This window comes from Neophocaena asiaeorientalis, unplaced genomic scaffold, assembly GCF_003031525.2.
Source record: "Neophocaena asiaeorientalis asiaeorientalis breed wild unplaced genomic scaffold, Neophocaena_asiaeorientalis_V1.1 scaffold515, whole genome shotgun sequence".
NCBI lineage: Eukaryota > Metazoa > Chordata > Mammalia > Artiodactyla > Phocoenidae > Neophocaena > Neophocaena asiaeorientalis.
This window is the reverse complement of record NW_020175829.1, coordinates 1,923,698-1,942,308: the sequence shown is the minus strand read 5'-3', so window position 1 is coordinate 1,942,308 and position 18,611 is coordinate 1,923,698. Positions and strand designations below refer to the sequence as shown.

The 18,611-nt window shown below is 41.5% G+C and overlaps 1 non-coding gene and 1 pseudogene across 1 annotated transcript; both read right to left on the bottom strand.

Moving 5' to 3' along the window:
* Positions 1-10,302: 10,302 nt before the first annotated feature.
* LOC112391445 (HIG1 domain family member 1A, mitochondrial pseudogene) lies at positions 10,303-10,612 on the bottom strand (annotated as a pseudogene).
* Positions 10,613-14,868: 4,256 nt separating this feature from the next.
* Positions 14,869-14,975, bottom strand: LOC112391452 (U6 spliceosomal RNA). The gene has a single exon (XR_003001493.1). It is a non-coding gene; the product is annotated as a U6 spliceosomal RNA (small nuclear RNA).
* Positions 14,976-18,611: the final 3,636 nt, after the last annotated feature.

The window sequence follows — 18,611 nt, the reverse complement described above, 5'->3', positions numbered from 1 at the left end:
AGTTTCAAAAGTGTTCAGCTGAAAACAGAGTTAAGACCCTCCTTGTCCTGCTCTCTAATGGTGACCCAGCTCGGGGCCATTAACCTCCCACACGGACAGACTGGGTCAGCTTCCATGGAACTTACATTAGCTGCACAGTTTCCTTCGGAGCCTGATTAGGAGTCATTGGCTCTTTTATGTCAGTTCCTATAGCACTGAAAGAGCTCTGTTAATACCTGAATCAGGAAACCCAGTGGCATTTTCCAGTGGTGATAAGGCATACCTTGTTTTCCAGGAGCACAAGCAATAAATGGACATGTGACATCTGTTGGCTACATTGTTGCTAATTTGTATCTATTATACCTCCGAGTAAGTAAGAGGATACGCAGGGGCCTCTGGTGGTAGTCTCCACCAATATAGTCTCGATCTATAAAGATTTCTTGTCTTATCACCATGAAAAAGGACTGTGTAAACTCATTTTTCCAAAAGGCTGTTATGAAAAAAAGCAATAATGAAAGGGTACACCAGACATACTATTCCATGGTGTCTCTTGTTTTGTGAGAAAAATTTAAATGGCAGGGTCACTAGTTGACATGGAGTTTCTGACCGGGATGTTTAGTGGCCCATTGCATAAATGATTAAGCAGAGAAAGGTGGAGTGTATTGCATTGTCTTAGCTTCCTGTTGCTACTGTAACAAATTACCACAAACTTAGTGCCTTAAAGCAACATAAATTTATTATTGAAACCAAACCCCCTGCCTGAGTTTATGATTTACTTCTCTATCCAAAACTTTATTCTCTTTCTTGTCCCATCCTCTGTTCCCCTCAGGATGGAGGAGTAAAAAAGAAAATGGGTGATTGAAACTGAGCAGGACCTTTTGGGGCCTTCTTGGGTACAAAAGCCCCTCCGTGTCCCCTGTTTCTTGTTTGTAGCAAAAAAGGGCTTTAGTCTCCTATACCTTTTCTGAGTTCCAAAGAGCAGACTCAAGCAGTTAATAATTTTATTTATTTATTTATTTTTGGCTGCGTTGGGTCTTCATTGCTACGTGCGAGCTTTCTCTAGTCACTGCCAGCAGGGGCTACTCTTTGTTGCAGTACGCGGGCTTCTCATTGCAGTGGCTGTTCTTGTTGTGGAGCACGGGCTCTAGGTGCGCGGGCTTCAGTAGTTGCGGCACACGGACTCAGTAGTTGTAGTGCACGGGTTTAGTTGCTCCGCAGCATGTGGGATCTTTCCAGACCAGGACTCAAACCCGTGTCTCCTGCATTGGCAGACGGATTCTTAACCACTGCGCCACCAGGGAAGTCCCAAACAGTTAATAATTAGGGAAGTGAGAGAACACAGAAACAAAGGAAAAGCAATAAAGAAATAATAGTTCAGCAATAAAACAAGAGTCCAAGTTCCTTCTCAAGGGATATACATAACAACCTGATGCATATCTTTGAGTTATTCTGCAGAGACTAAGATCCTCACCCAGATGGAGGATGGTGAGATCCATGCTGACCACAAGCACTAGACCCCAGACTGGTTGGAACCAGAAGGTGGATAAGTAAGATTCCCAAAACATCACCCTGTGACCACACCACCAACCAATCAGAAGAAAGTCCACGAGCTGCAACCTTCATCCCAAATGTTGCCTTGAAAAACCCTTCCCTGAAAGCCATTAGGAAGTTTGGGTCTTTTGAGTATGAGCTGCCTGTTCTTGCTTGTACTTTCCTTCACCACAAACTGCTGTCAGTAAATTGTCTTTGCTGTGTGGTGGGTGAGCAGACGTAAGTTCAGCTCTGTAACATTATCTTACAGTTCTGGAGGTCAGAAGTCTGAAATGGGTCTTATGGAGTTAAAATCAAGGTGTTGGCAGGGTTTTGTTGCTTCTGGGGACTCGAGGGAAGTACCTGTTTCCTTGCTTTTTCTAGCTTCTAGAGGCTGCTTGCGTTCTTCGGCTCATGGTCTCCAGCTAGCAGTTCTTATGTTGTCGTATCTCCTTCTCTGACTCTTCTGCCTTCTTTTCCTTAAAAGGACCGTTGTGATTACATTAGACCCACGAAATAATGCTTGATAATCTCCCACATTGCAAGATTCTTAATTTAAACATATCTGCAAGTTCTCTTTGCCATGTAAAGTAACATATTTGCAGGTTCCAGGGAAAAAGATGTGGACATCTTTGGGGAAGCATTATTCTGCCTACCACACCTATTAAGGGAATTGCTGCTTTTCTCTCTCAGTATTAGAGCTGTTTCAAATTCCTTTGCCATGAGAGGACAAAATAGCAACGTAGATATGGTCCCTCAGAGACACAGAAACCCATTTTCCATTATCAAATGCAGTTTCAGGAAATGGCCATGTTAAAGGACCGTAAAGATAATGGCACTCCCTGGTTGAACAGCTGGGCTCTGAGCACAACTCTGAGATAGGTACAATAACAGTTTCATGGTTGGGAAGCTGGGGGAGGGAGGGCGTGTTGGGAGTGCAGGGTGGGAAGGCGGTGTTTGAAAGGTAAAATAGCCTCTGAGTAGAATGCTCAGCCTTACTGCCTCCCGAGTTTCTAGGTTATTTGGAAAACCCCCCTAGGGAGAAGTCAGCCAGCCTTGAAAAATCACATCCTCTTTCATAACTGCCCTCTCGACCCTGAAAAGCTGAGATGGAACAGGGGCTCAGAGAAATGTGGGAAAACTGAAGGAGCCTGGGCTTGGAAGTCAGACAGAATGGGGTTCCAGCCTCCACTCTGTGCAACTTGGAGCATATTACTTAATCTTTCTGTAAAATGAAAATATCTGCCTCAGGGTTGATGTAAAGACTAGACACAATATATGTGAAGCTTACAGTATACTGGTTGGCTCGTGGCTGGTGCTCAAAATAGTCAGAGCCATTATTGCTATTATTATTATTATTATCATTAGAAAAGGAAATGAAAATTGGAATCAAGTCTTCCAGGAAAATTTCTCACATTGTTACAACCACCAGACATTTGACCCAACCAGGGGAGAGTATTTGAGGGCAAGAATGATGTACAAAAATGACTCTCTCTTTCCCACTCCCTGTGCCCAGATGCCCATCTAGAAGAAGTCTTGCGAGAACCTTCATAGGCTCTAAGGGAAAAAAACCGAACACAGTAACACTCTCAGTCTTTTTTTTTTTTTTTAATATTTATTTATTTATTCATTTTGGCTGTGCTGGGTCTTAGTTGCAGCATTCAGGATCTTTAGTTGTGGCACGGGAGCTCTTAGTTGTGGCATGCGGACTTCTTAGTTGTAGCATGCATGTGGGATCTAGTTCCCCGACCAGGGATCAAACCTGGGCCCCCTGCATTGGGAGAGCCAAGTCCTAACCACTGGAGCACCACAGAAGTCCCAACACCCTCAGTCTTGAAGATGCTAAAATTAAGCCAACAGGGAAGCAATTTAGTTCTTCAGATTCCTGGCTGAGTTACTCTAATTGTATTCTCTTCCCACAAATTTTGAGGTTTTGAAGAGGCTCCATCTTCCCCTCCAGTGTTCAGAACTGGTTGATACGAGTCATACAAAGAGAACTCAAAATATCACTGGCAATGCTGATGGGAGATCATGACTTTAGATCTACAACCATGTGGGTTTACCATCAATTCACCCCAATGAGATGAACTTACTTACCCAGACCCTGGCATAGCTGGACAAGTCAGGGACATCCCAAAGTGCTGGCCCTTGACTCTGGTCTGGCCAAAAACAGATTAGAATGCCTGCAGCCTGGAGACATGCTTGCTCCAAAATAAAATAACCCCAGAGAAGCTGATGGACCATGCTTAGTTCCTTCCCCCAAATTCACCAATCAGAAGTCCCACCTCCTCCCATGGGCAAGAATAGGTGAGAGGTAATGAAATAGGCCAGAAGAATTACTCTAGCAGGAATTCCTTTCTCTGCATCAAAACCTGAGGCCTGGATCACTTGCTCAGGGGGAAGCCAGCTGCGAGTCATAAGACTCTCAAGCAGCCCTGTGGTTGAGGAACTGAGGTCTCCCACCAACAACCAGCACTGACTTGCCAGGCTTATGTGTGAGTCACTTTGGAAGTGAATCCTAGCCCTAGTCAAGCCTTCAAATGCTGGAACCTGTTGTGAATGATAGATTTTTGTCAGTTAGGCCGACCAGACCCCCATTTGATGAGCAGCCAGTCAGTGAAACAGATACCTAAACAATTGAAAACGGAGGAAGAAGATACAGTTGATGTGTTGGGCAGCAAGAATGAGGTGTCTACTAAAAAGAATACCTGCTACTTGACCCCAGAACTCGGTTCTACAAACGAGGATACATTCTCAGTTAGAAAGCTATAATTTGGTCCCATCTCTTCCTAGCAACTAGAGTGTCATTTTCTCTAATCTTTTATTTTCCCTTTTCCCATTTTTTTATGTGTCTGTGTACAAGCATATTGCATTTGTTTTTGTTTTTTTATTAAGTAAATGGCCAACGATGTGTTTTGACCAGCATCAAATGGACATGGAAAAGCTGTTTTTGTTCAATCTTTTCACCATAATGGCATACTAGTTCAACTTTTATCTTTAAATTCTGTACGTTTTTAATAAAGGAAGTGAGGGATTTAGGATAAGCTCTGACTCCTGTAGGACCACGGTGCCTTAAATCCCAAGGATGAAAACTCAAGGAGTAGAAATAATAAAAAAGTCATGCTGGTTTCTTGTGATGTGAGTTTGTGCGTGTCAGTTTCTTGGGCAATGAACCCATCATCTTCAACCGATAGGCAAGAGAGTCACATCATGTTGAATGTCTAGACCTGGAAACAAACAAAAAACAAGCAAACAACAACAAACTCAACATCAAGAAGACATCAGAGCTCTGGAGGTCTCCTAACAGTATAAGCGAAGGGATGCTATGTGAAACAGAGACATGGTCAAAGGGAAAAAGGATGTACAGAAAAGAAAGACAACAAACAACAATAGAAGAAGATGGGTGAGGAAATAGCTCCCACTTGACTCTATGCCACATGCCAGACAAATGCTCCTGGCATCACTTTTGGAAAGCCACCTGGTTCTGAGAACCAGTGACCATTGTTGTTCAGCAGGAATGTGATTGGTGAGCTCGGGTGGGAGGAGGGTGTACTAAACCTTTGATAACTACAGACGGAGTTCATACATCACCAGAAATGGCATCAAGCCAGAAAAGGAAAAATGTGGTTTGACTAGAAAACATCCACCATTTAAGCCATTGGCTTAAAATGCGCTTTCTCATCTTCCATGCTTTCATTCCAAGGAAAGAAGACAATTGCTATGGAACCAATAATAAAAATCAACCTTGGATGTTGTAAGTCTACTTATTTGAAACCCAGAAAAGTTTTGTTTCCTTAAATAGAAGCACGCTCTAGCAGCGCCTACACTCTATTTCATCTAATTCTTCACGAATTTGTATGTACAGTAAAGCAACTCGGTTAGTATGGTCCAGGAAGATGCCGTTATATTCTGATTATGAAGACTTCAAGCCTCACAGTCAGGCACAACAGGCAGAGTGCTCACTTCCAAGAGTCAGAGTTTCCCACATGCAAATCTGTGTCGGTGAGTGGGAATGCAGTGTCTGCCTTCCTCATAAAGTCGTGTCAGTATGAACCGGAGGATTTCCTCTGTTTTCTCAGCATAAGCTCAGAACTGGTGCGTATACATGACTTGATGGCTTCCTCCCTTCGCAAAAGAGAAAAACAAACCCCCTGCTGCTTCTCCTAGTTTGGGGCTGCCCAGGACAGTTCTGATCACAGGTGAGGCTTCACAAAAACAAGATGCAACCACTCGCATCTCTGTTTGAGCCCAGCAGGGCTTCCAGAACACCAGAAACCCTCTGTTCATTATGTGCGAGCTTTCCAGTACCTCACTGGGTTGCTTCTTTGTTACCAGAGGAAGGAAGGCTGTTGGAGAGGGAAGGATGCCTTCTAGGACAGGAATCTCCTTTCCTCCTAGCCCCACCTGGATGGTGTACATCCACCCCCTTCAGGACAGATAACTCTTAGGTCCTCTTGACCTCCTGACCCCATCGGCCAGAGCCCTCAAGTAGAGCAGATTTCTGGCCTGCGGGGGACCCTGCCTTTCCCCTGGGTCCCATGCCACCTCCTCAGATGGAGTAAGAGAAAGGGAAAAACTTCCTCCCTCTTCCCCCTTTGTCTCTCTCTCTCTCTCTCTCTCTTTCTCCTCCTTATCTTCCCCTCTACACACACACACACACACACACACACACACACACACACACACACACACACACTGTGATCTTATGATATCATAAGAAATATATATTTGGTCTTCATTCCAGTTCCTGGCACAAAGCTTCTAAAACCCTTCTAAATTCCCAAGTGGCAGGGCTGAATGGAACGTCTTTCGTTATTCATAATAAGCCCATACCTGAGTCTATGCTAATGAGGTGACTCTTGGAGAATGGGGGCTGGTTGCCAGAGGAACCAACCACAGAGATTGAAATGTTGGAAGTTTTAGCCCTACTCCCTGACCTCCAGGGAGGGGAGAGGGGCTGAGGATTGAGCTAATCACCAATGGCTAATGATTTAATCAAACATGCCCGCATGGTAGAACCTTCATAAAAACCCTAAATGACTGGATTCGGATAGCAGCTGGTGGATGGTAACTAGACTAACGGTGAACATTTTGAAATGTATAGAAGTATTTGTTGACTGGATAAATAAACGCACAACGTAAGGGCTTTGAGTTGAGTTTTATTCCGTGTCTTACTGAGGACTAGAGCCCAGGAGACAGCCTCTCAGATAGCTCCAAAGAACTGCTCCAAAGAGGTAGGGGAGGGGCCAGGATATAGATGAATGTTTTGCTGAGAAATACATGTAATGGAGCATACATCTTGCTAAAAGATTACAGCCAATCACAAAAAACATATCACAAGTTAATAATTTTAGTGCTTCTCTATGGATGGGAAGATGCAACAATCTTGGGTCATTGAAATTCTTCCTTAGATATGTATCTTAACTATCTAGGGGCTCATATAGCCACAACACAGAAAGCTTCACCGTGAATTCCTTTCGGGTTGTACTGTAGGTCTGTAATGGCAACAGCTAATGACTTGATCTCTGTAGAACTGGAATGGCAGGCAACATTTTTTGTTTATGTATTGAATCACTGTGTTGTGTAACAGGAACTAACATAGCGTTGTAGGTAAATTATACTTCAAAAACAAACACACACCCCACCAGAGGCAGGGGTAGGGGGATGGGGAATTCAATGAAGGCGGTCAAAAGGTACAAACTTCCAGTTATAGGATAAATGAGTACTAGGGCTGTAATGTACAACATGATAAATATAATTAACACTGCTCTATGTTATATATCAAAATTGTTAAAAGAGTAAATCCTAGGAATTCTCATCACAGGGAAGAAAATTTTTTTCTGTGTCTCTAATTTTGTATCTATATGAGATGAGGGATGTTCCCTAAACTACTGTGGTCATCATTTCATGATGTGTGTAGGTCCAGTCATGATGCTGTACACCTTAAACTTACACAGTGTTGTGTGTCAATTATATATCAATAAAACTAGAGGGGAAAAAAGAGAGTGTCTGGTGGGTAAGGAGGAATATTCTCCAAGCATTCAGATATCCTGCATTTCACAGAGTAATATTTATATACTCATATAGTTGAGTTTTGGGTTTTTTTAGCATTTCCTTTTCCCTGCATTACTTGGTGTTTCTTTTTGTTTGTTTGCTTAATGGTTTTTCTTTTTAAGTTGAGAATTATGTTTTATTCGGCAGAAAGTTTTAGGACTTCAAGCCTGGGAGGCAGCATCTCAAGTAACTCTGAGAGAACTGCTCCAAGGAGGCACAGGAGGAGCTAGGATATACAGGAATTTTGCAACAAAGGAAAAGTAGTCTGAACGTCAAAAGATTATTGTTCATTAAAGAAAACTAGATGTCTCAAGTTAAGGAATTTAGTGCTTTTCTGGGCTCACTGAAATCACTCCTTTCATATGGTGTTCCTTTTTAGATTATATATTTCTTCAGCTGAAAGTCAAGTTCATTTATTAAATACCAACTTAAAACTCAATATCTCAGGGCTTCCCTGGTGGCAAAGTGGTTGAGTGTCCGCCTGCCGATGCAGGGGACGCGGGTTCGTGCCCCGGTCCGGGAAGATCCCACATGCCACGGAGCGGATAGGCCTGTGAGCCATGGCTGCTGAGCCTGCGCGTCCGGAGCCTGTGCTCCACAATGGGAGAGGCCACAACAGTGAGAGGCCCTCGTACAGCAAAAAAAAACAAAAAACAAAAACTCAATATCTCGAATTAGGATAGTCAAAAACAAAATAACTTTTCTTTACTTCCCTTTCCCCAAGCCATACATTACATCTACAAGAAGAAAATTCTAAATTCTGCAAGGGTAGGGATCTTTGACTATTTTGTTTAGTGATATAGTCTGGGCACCTCCGAGAGTGTTTGGCACACTGCTGGAACTCAACACTCAGGTATTCTGTCAGCAAATGAATGCATTCAAGAGCTGTCAGTCATTTACTTTGCCTTACTCCAGTTGTTGTTAATTTAACCTGGGGTTGTATGCCCACGGTATTTTCTTTTCACCATCTAAGTCCTTTTCAAGAATTGCTCTGTGTGTGTGTACGTGTGTGTTCACTTTCTTTAATATCACTACATTACCATGTTATCACCATGGAATGTAAATTCAGGTTAGACAAGCGAATTTCACAAGTACAATAAAGCATTCTGTAGCGTACCAAAGTTTGTATAAAGTCTGACCAATCCAGCTTGCTCATAAACCATTTCCATTATAGGTAATTTACTTAGTTTAACATTTATGATTCTTATAGAGATAATAAACACACTGCAGACATTTAAAAAGTGTTTTGGGGGGCTTCCCTGGTGGCGCAGTTGTTGAGAATCCACCGGCAAGTTCAGGGGACGCAGGTTTGATCCCTGGTCTGGGAAGATCCCACATGCCAGAGCAACTAAGCCCGTACGCCACAACTACTGAGCCTGCGCTCTAGAGCCCATGAGCCACAACTACTGAGCCCATGTGCCACAGCTACTGAAGGCTGCACACCTAGAGCCTGTGCTCTGCATGCAACAAGAGAAGCCACCGCAATGAGAAGCCCGCGCACTACAATGAAGACCCAACGCAGCCAAAAATGAAAAAATAAAATATATTTTAAAAAATAAATAAAAATTGTTTTTCATTTACCTTTGCATTAGCACTTAAAATACACATTTCTACTTCGAAATGACATTGACAAATTATTCTAGTATAACAGCAGCAAAATAAAATTCTGCAATTTCAAAAGAGCTAAAAGGGGATCTACAATTGAGTTATTCTCACGTTTAGAACTATGATTCTGAAATAAATATTACTTCTAGGGGCTTACCTGGTGGCACGGTGTTTGAGAATCTTCCTGCCAATGCAGGGGACACGGGTTCGAGCACTGGTCTGGGAAGATCCCACATGCCGCGGAGCAACTAGGCCCGTGAGCCACAACTACTGAGCCTGCACATCTGGAGCCTGTGCTCCGCAACAAGAGAGGCCGCCATAGTGAGATGCCCACGCACCGTGATGAAGAGTGGCCCCCGCTTGCCACGACTAGAGAAAGCCCTCGCACAGAAATGAAGACGCAACACAGCAAAAATAAATTAATTAATTAATAAACTCCTACCACCAACATCTTAAAAAAAAAAAAATTACTTCTAAGCAGCTCCGTTATCAGCTTTTTAGGTTTGGTTTAAAACACACACACATACTTGCCAGGAGGTTTATAATGTTGTATTCCATGTGCTGTTCTGAAAGGGTTCCTCAAGAGCTAACCAGCCCTTAAAACAGTACTCATTCCACAAGGCGGTCAGAAAGAGTTAAATTAACTGGGGTAAATAGGATTCCTACATTACATCAAAAGTATATGATATTCTGCAGCAACTGGGAGCATTTCAGGATTGGCATGTTGTCCTCTTTAGAACTAATTTCATCAGAAGAGTTTAAGAAGGTGGACACTGTACCACTATCAAGTGCATTTAAAAGTGACATGTTTTGGGGCTTCCCTGGTGGCGCAGTGGTTGAGAGTCTGCCTGCCGATGCAGGGGACACGGGTTCGTTCCCCAAAAAAAAAAAAAAAAAAAAGTGACCTGTTTCTTTTGTGCTGATTTGACTCCCCTGAATGACATAGCTAGTGAACTAGTCATCAGTAACTTGGTCACCAGGCAAATCGAGCCTGCAAGAAAGGAAGCCAGTATTCAAATTACCATGTTATTGTCTGATCCAAACAATTTATTTTCAACATAAACATGTAACCTCAATATGAGATGTCTAACTAAAGCAAGCACCATTAACAAGACCAAGACAGCATCTCCTCTTCTAAGGTTTAGGTTTTACCCAGAATTCTTGATACATGGAATAGCCCATACCAAGAATAATTGTTCCCACAACAAAGCCTTGGGCTGCCATGTGCATGTGGATCAGGTGAACAGACATTTTAGTATTTACCCTGCTCTTCAATTTAAATATATAATCCACACGCAATGATTGCTGCAAAACGTGCCATTCCAAGGGGGACAAATGGTGCCTCTCTAGGTTTTCTAATAAGTTTAGATCCCTGATCTTCATCATATGAACAAGAAGAAACATCTATATCACTTGACATAGTGATTGAAGACTCTTTAGACAACTACAGGACATCTCAGGTTCCAACCGGCTTCTGGCCCACCTCCCGTACCTGCCATCCATCAGGCTTCTCCTGGTCCCGCCCGCCAAGAATTGGCTTTAACGTTTGCATTCATTTGGAGCTCACTTTTGAAAAATTTTAAATTTGAAAACAAATTATAGCACAGCTATTTATACTCAATTTTGTGAGGTGAATTGTTTTCGATGTTCCACTTCTGTTTTCTTACTCTGACTTTTCCAGTCTTGAGTTCTTGATTTTGAGTATTACTCTGGCAGTTGGAATTTGTATTTGAGTAATGTTTTCAGTAAGGATTCATGAATATGTGGACTGAAATAAAAATACACAACGTAAGAGCTATGAGTTTCAGTTTTATTGGGGAGCTTACTAAGGACTATAGCCTGGGAGAACTACTCTGAGGAACTACTCTGAAGAGGTAGGTCAGTATACATGTGATTTGGGCAAAGGGGTACATGCACTCAAGCACACATCTTGGTAGAATGTTGCTACTAGTCACAAGGAACAGACATCTCAGTTAATGATTTTAGTGCTTTTCTAAGTATGGAAGATGCAAGTATCCAGGTTCATAAAAAATTTCTCCTGAAATATTTCTAACTAAGGGCTTATTTTGCCTGTTTCCCCAGAGCACAGAGTACCTCATCTTGATCTACACCCTGAATTCCTTCCAGGGTGTATTGTAGGTCAGCAACTGTAGTGGCTAGTGACTTGATTCTTGTAGAACTGGATGGTGGCAACATTCTTTATTTCACAATTAGTAGATTTAAAAATCTCTGACATATTTAAGATTTCCTGGTTTTCAAATTATTTTGCTTCCATAATCTCAAAAAGAATTTTGTAAAACAGTGTCCCTGTCACACATTTTAAAATTGACATATGAAAGTTTATATCCTACGTTTAAATAGCTACAAAAGATGTATTTTCCAACATGGTATATACTGAGTTTTTAAAATAAAACTATCCCTTTACAGTTTTTAAAGTAGCCAATGGAATCTGAATATCATAGCAAAATGATATCCATCATTATCCATTATAAGCACTGAGAAACCTTATTCACACAAATGTGTTTAAAATGGTGAAGAGATTTTTTTTAGAGCTATATCACTCAACTCTGTGAACTCCTGAGTTTTATGCCAAAATGTATACAGTAAGCTATCATTGAAAGTTGTTGTAAATTATATCCATCTATTTTGTTGAAAGTAAAAAATGAGAAACCACTGGACTGACAAAAGGATTTTTTTTTCTTTTTTGGCGGTACGCGGGCCTCTCACTGTTGTGCCCTCTCCCGCTGCAGAGCGCAGGCTCCAGACGCGCAGGCTCAGCAGCCATGGCTCATGGGCCCAGCCGCTCCGTGGCATGTGGGATCCTCCTGGACCGTGACACGAATCCGTGTCCCCTGCATCGGCAGGCGGACTCTCAACCACTGTGCCACCAGGGAAGCCTGACAAAATGATTTTTAAATCTGGTCTTGGACTCATTTATTTTTTTCAGAACTGACACAAGGGATTTCCCTGGGGGACCAGTGGTTAAGAGTCTGCCTTCCGGGACTTCCCTGGTGGTCCAGTGGGTAAGACCCTGTGCCCCCAGTACAGGGGGCCAGGGTTCGATCCCTGGTCAGGGAACTGGATCCCACATGCATGCCACAACTAAGAGTCCACATGCTGCAACTAAGACCTGCAGCAGCCTAAATAAATAAATAAATATTTAAAAAAAAAAAAAAAAAAAAGAGTCTGCCTTCCAATGCAGGGGACTCAGGTTCTATACCTGCTCAGGGAACTAAGATCCCACATACCGTGGGGCAACTAAGCCCACGCACACAACTAGAGAGCCCGCATTCCACAATTACTGAGCCTGCGTGCTCTGGAGCCCACCTGCCACAACTAGAGAGAAGCCCACGTGCCTCAACGAAAGATCCTGCATGCTGCAACGAGGATCCCTCACGCTGCAACTAAGACCCTATACAGCCAAATAAATTAAAAAAAAAAACGGACACAAATATTTCAAACTGCCATTTTGTTTTCTAGCCCAATAACACCCATGTCTCCCAGGTGAAGAACCATAGAACAATTCTCTGTCTTTTATGAAGTAGGAGAAGTGAGATTTTGAAAAAGGAGGAGGAGGGAAAGGAGACCCTGACCCTCTCATGGGCACATTCTCAGGCAGATGCATTGTAGCAAAGGGTTAATGGAAACGTTTCCATCAAACTACCTGTGCCCAAGTAGCACTTGGAAGTCTTCTCACACTAGGTCTAGAAGCTGGTGAACCCTAAGAGCATTTCTCAAATATATTAGTGGTACATTTGATGAAATATATTGGTGGTATATTTAAAGAATATCTTAATTTTTATAGTCTCATACTTATTCCTATGGTTATCTTCTAGTCATAGTCAGCAATCCTGGTTTTTGTTTCCTATCAAATGTTTCCTTTTTAAATAGCAATTTTTCTTTTTAAAATAATGTATATAAAGATAAATCAATTAAAATTTAAATAGTGGTTCAGATGGTACATACATATGATATTTTGATGTAATAAATATTAATATATATTTTGGTCTTTGGCTCCTGGCCAGAGCTCCTAAAGCCTTTGTAATTTCCTATGTGATAAACGTGCTAGGAGCATCTTTTGTTCTAATATTTGGTCTTTGACTCTGGTCCCTGATACAGAGCTCCTAAATCCCTTGCAATTTCCTGGGTGATAGGAGTGTCCTTTGTTCTAATAAGGCAACTCTTGCTGGGTTCCTGGCTAGCTTCAGGATGGGAACTGGGCACCAGTGAGACCAAGCCATGTTAGCTGTGTCTAACAAAGGCTCAGGAATAATCCACCTACAAAAAAACCAAAGGATTTAAAAATCAAAGGACTTTTTAAACTGCATCTAATTTTGGAAGTAAAGAAGGACAAACGATGTCAGGCACACGGGAACCTTAAACCTAAGCATAAACCTAGGAAAATGAAGAAAGGAAAATATTTGCATTTTCTCCTCAACATTGAAAGAGGAAAGAAATGCAGAAAGAGGAAAATACAGGAGTAAATAAGGTAAAACTGTGAGAAGTCCACACAGTGCAGGGCTTAGTGTCTTTCTCATGAGGGCATTGATCTGGAAATCGTTTCTCACATTGATTCAGACATGTATTGATGAATATAAAGCAAAAATCTGTGAATGAGGTAATAATACAATCTGAGTAATTCAATAAGTTATTCAGACTTATTATTCAATTCCAATTCCAGAAATCCATGGATGTTAAAGTTAATTAATGTATATAAAAGCTTTTTTGAAAAAAATATAGACTACTATAAAAAGATTACATTTTATTTTATTTTTATTTATGTATTTGGTACGCGGGCCTCTCACTGTTGTGGCCTCTCCCGTTGCGGAGCACAGGCTCCAGACGCGCAGGCTTAGCGGCCATGGCTCACGGGCCCAGGTGCTCCGCAGCATGTGGGATCTTCCCGGACCGGGGCACGAACCCATGTCCCCTGCATCGGCAGGCGGACTCTCAACCACTGCACCACCAGGGGAGCCCAAAAGATTACTTTTTAAATTGAAAAATGATTATTTTTTTATATAAAGATTTAAAAAAATTGGAATGTTTCCTGGTTTGTATCTGAGACATAGTAATATTATTTCATTCTTATGATGTATATGAGGAGAGTTAATCAAAATGAAGATTTTTTTACTAATACGAGCTCTTGTTTTCATATTTGCAGCAAAAGTGTGTTGTAAATAATCGCTCATTGCTGTCATGTTATTATTACTACGTGTTTTGATGCATTTAAATGAAAACAATGAGAGCTGAAATATAGAAGAATGTAGGCCAGGGTAGGAGGAGATAAATGGGTAGTCAGTGAAAGGGCATAAGGAAGAGCATTAGGGGACAGAGTTGATGGAGGTTTTCCAGTTCTAAGAGGTCTCAGTCCCAGTGCCCAGCGCTGTGGAAAGGTGAGTGAACAAGCCAGCCTGTGGGAACAGCAGCAGCTGGAAAGCACCTGATCTGTCCAAGGAGAGGACAGAATATTCAACCTCAGCTCATTTTCTGGGCTCAGTGTTTCTAGGTCCTTAGAGGTTTTTTTCCCCAAGAGAAGATGGAAATCTGGATTTTTATGTGAACTCAACTATTTTTCATACCATGACCCAAACTAAATATAATCTGTAACAGACTCAGGCATCCAGTTGTTTTTTTAAATTAATTAATTAATTTATTTATTTAGTTGTTTGTTTCATCTTTATTGGAGTATAATTGCTTTACAAAAATATGGAATGCTTCACGAATTTGCGTGTCATCCTTGCACAGGGGCCATACTAATCTTCTCAGTATCGTTCCAATTTTAGTATATGTGCTGCTGAAGAGAGCACAGGCATCCAGTTTTGGAGGGGGTGTTTAAAAACAACAGTGACTTATGGTAAGAAATCAGGCTTTTGCTGTAAATAACAGGAATCAGCAAACTACAGCCCGGAGGAATCTCAGGACACAGCCACACCCACTTGTTTGCATCTTGTCGGTGCTGCTTTTAGGCTACAATGGAGCTTCGAATATTTACTATCTTGCCCTTTACAGAAAAGGTTTGCCAGCCGTGGTAATATTTTGACCTTTAGCAGATCTGAATCTGTTGTGTTGAATTATGTTCTAAGAAGATTCTACTAGATTTTAATGTCAAATTATTTTAAGTAAAAAAAAATTTTTTTCCCCAGAATATTTTAGACCATTTAAAATAATTATTGTAATTATTGTACATTAGAAATTTAACTCAATAGAATCTGATAGGAAATGGCTGTTAGGACACATTTAGTAAAGTTTCTTTTCTGTATTTATTGACCTCTGTAGATCATAGATAAGTGTGTTAAGAAATAGACTAAGCAGATAAACAACAAGGTCCTATTGTTTAGCAGAGGGAACTCTATTCAATATCCTGTAATAAACCATAATGAAAAAAGAATATGAAAACATGTATATATAAGAAATAGACTAAGCAAACTGTAATAAATAAGGTCAGAAATGCCTTTTCTATGGTTATGCACAAAAAGTAAACCTGAAGATATTACAAATCATCTCATGTAGCTAAACCCTGAAAAAGAGAAATTACTTTCAGCTTGCACCATCTAGAGATGAAAAATGTGATTGCACACAAACCTTACCAGAGTAGAAAGGCAGTATACCCTGCCTTCCTCATTTGAGGTTTGTCTTATGTCTGTTAGGGAGAGGTGGGGGGAGATTGGTGCTCACTGGCAACAACAATGGCTAGTACATATCAAAAGGAACTTCTGAATAGAAGGATTTTTCTAACAGTGGGCTTCATGGTGCTTAGATTTTCATGCTTCTGTTATTATTAGTCACTTACTTTCATATGTGACATTCAGTCAAAATAGACTTGTTAGTTTTTTTTCTTTTAAACCTGAAAGCCTCCTTTTGGCTCATCCTGAAAGAACTGAAGCGTGTAAGTTTTGGACATCCTTGTTTATATGTGTTTGAACATCTTTGTCTAATCTGAACAAGTACCTTTATTGTAGGTAAAGACTTCTTTGTGCGATTTTTATAATAACCCATATGTGCATTCTCCAAGTTATTTTGTACTTGAATCCTACTATTAAAAATATATATTTCTGCGCAAACAATATAATCATTCGTATTGATACAATGAAATAGATCACCCATTTGTATGGACTCGCTATAATCCCTTTGTGAGGTTTTTTTTTTTGGCTACAGAAAGAGAATTTTGAAAACGTCTAACATAACTTTATTGTTTTAGGCTGATTTCCTTATGTTGTACCACTGAAAAACAAAGTTTTTTTTAATATTGTTGATCCAAAAGTAGATGTCATAAGAGTTCTCTTATTCTATTTATGACCCAATTCTTGCCAACACTTAACTCTTTTGAGACCCTCCCTCCCACCTCCCCCGCTTTAACCATAACCAATTTACCCCTCTTCTCTAGGGGTGGTATTTGCCTTTTTTTAAAAGTCGGCTCCAGTGACAACCCCAGGAAAGTCTAGGAAAATATTTGAACTCTTGAAAATGATTACATTTCACTGAACTATCCTAAGAGTTTCAAAGAGGATTCGTTAAAAGCCCACTATTGTTGTTTTCACCTATTCTTCTTAAGATATAGTCAAGAATTACTTTTTAAATTTTATTTATTTTATTTATTTATTTTGGCTGCATTGGGTCTTCGTTGCTGCACGTGGGCTTTCTCTAGTTGTGGCGAGCGGGGGCTGCTCTTCGTTGCGGTAAGCGGGCTTCTCATTATGGCTTCTCTTGTTGCAGAGCACGGGCTCTAGGCACGCAGGCTTCAGTAGTTGTGGCACGTGGGCTCAGTAGTTGTGGCTCGTGGGCTCTAGAACGCAGGCTCAGTAGTTGTGGCACACAGGTTTAGTTGCTCTGCAGCATGTGGGATCTTAGTTCCCTGACCAAGGATCGAACCTGTGTCCCCTGCACTGGAAGGCAGATTCTTAACCACTGGACCACTAGGGAAGTCCCTGTTATTGATTTAATTTTTGATTTTATTATAGTCAAATAGCATAGTTTTCATGAGACTGAGTCTTTGAAATAGATTGACACTTGCTTTATGGTCTAGAATGGGAGTTGTCAAACTGTAACTTATGGGCCAAATGTGGCTTGCTGCTTGTTTTTTGTTTGTTTTGGCTGCGCTGCATGTCTTGCGGGATCTTAGTCTCCTGACCAGGGATTGAACCTGTGCCCCCTGCAGTGGAAGCCTGGAGTCCTAACCCCTGGACTGCCGGGGAATTCCCCTGCTGCTTGTTTTTTGTTTGTTTTGGCTGCGCTGCATGTCTTGCGGGATCTTAGCCTCCTGACCAGGGATTGAACCTGGGCCCCCTGCAGTGGAAGCCTGGAGTCCTAACCACTGGACTGCCGGGGAATTCCCTTGCTGCTTGTTTTTTTGTTTCTGCTTCTTTTTTTTTTTTTTTTTGCCGCATTGGGTCTTCGTTGCTGTGTGTGGGCTTTCTCTAGTTGCAGCAAGCGGGGCTACTCTTTGTTGCAGTGCGCGGGCTTCTCACTGCGGTGGCTTCTCTTGTTGCGGAGCACCGGCTCTAGGGGCACGGGCCTCAGTAGTTGCAGCACAGGTCTCAGTAGTTGCAGCACACGGGCTTCAGTAGTTGTGGCATGCGGGTTTAGTTGCTCCACGGCGTGTGGGATCTTCCCAGACCACAGATTGAACCCGTGTCCCCTGCATTGGCAGGCGGATTCTTAACCACTGCTCCACCAGGGAAGTCCTGCTGCTTGTTTTCATAAATAAAGTTTTATTGGTATACAGCCACACTCATTTGTTTACATATTGTATATGTCCACAAAAGCAAGAATTGAGTAGTTGAGAGAGGGACCATATGGTATTCCAAGCCAAAATATTTATTATCTGTCTCTTTAGAGAAAAGGTTTACCAAACCCTGATCTAGAACATAACTGCTTCATTTGTGTTAAAAATGCATATTCTCTGGACTTGAGGATATGGGGAGGGGAAGGGTAAGCTGGGACAAAGTGAGAGAGTGGCATGGACGTATATACACTACCAAATGTAAAATAGATAGCTAGTGGGAAGCAGCCGCATAGCACAGGGAGATCAGCTCGGTGCTTTGTGACCACCTAGAGGGGGGGGATAGGGAGGGTGGGAGGGAGGGAGACACAAGAGGGAAGAAATATGGGGACATATGTATATGTATAACTGATTCACTTTGTTATAAAGCAGAAACTAACACACCATTGTAAAGCAATTATACTCCAATAAAAATTTTTTTTAAAAAATGCATATTCTCCAAATCATGGGCATTTAGTTTATATTTATATTGACTTACTTATTTGTGTTCTTCAGATCTTCTTCTATACATTCATTGATTTTTTTTTGTATACTTGATCTAAGAATTATTGAGAGGGACTTCCCTGGTGGCACAGTGGTTAAGAATCTGCCTGCCAATGCAGGGGACAGGGGTTTGAGCCCTGGTCCAGGAAGTTCCCACATGCCATGGAGCAACTAAGCCTGT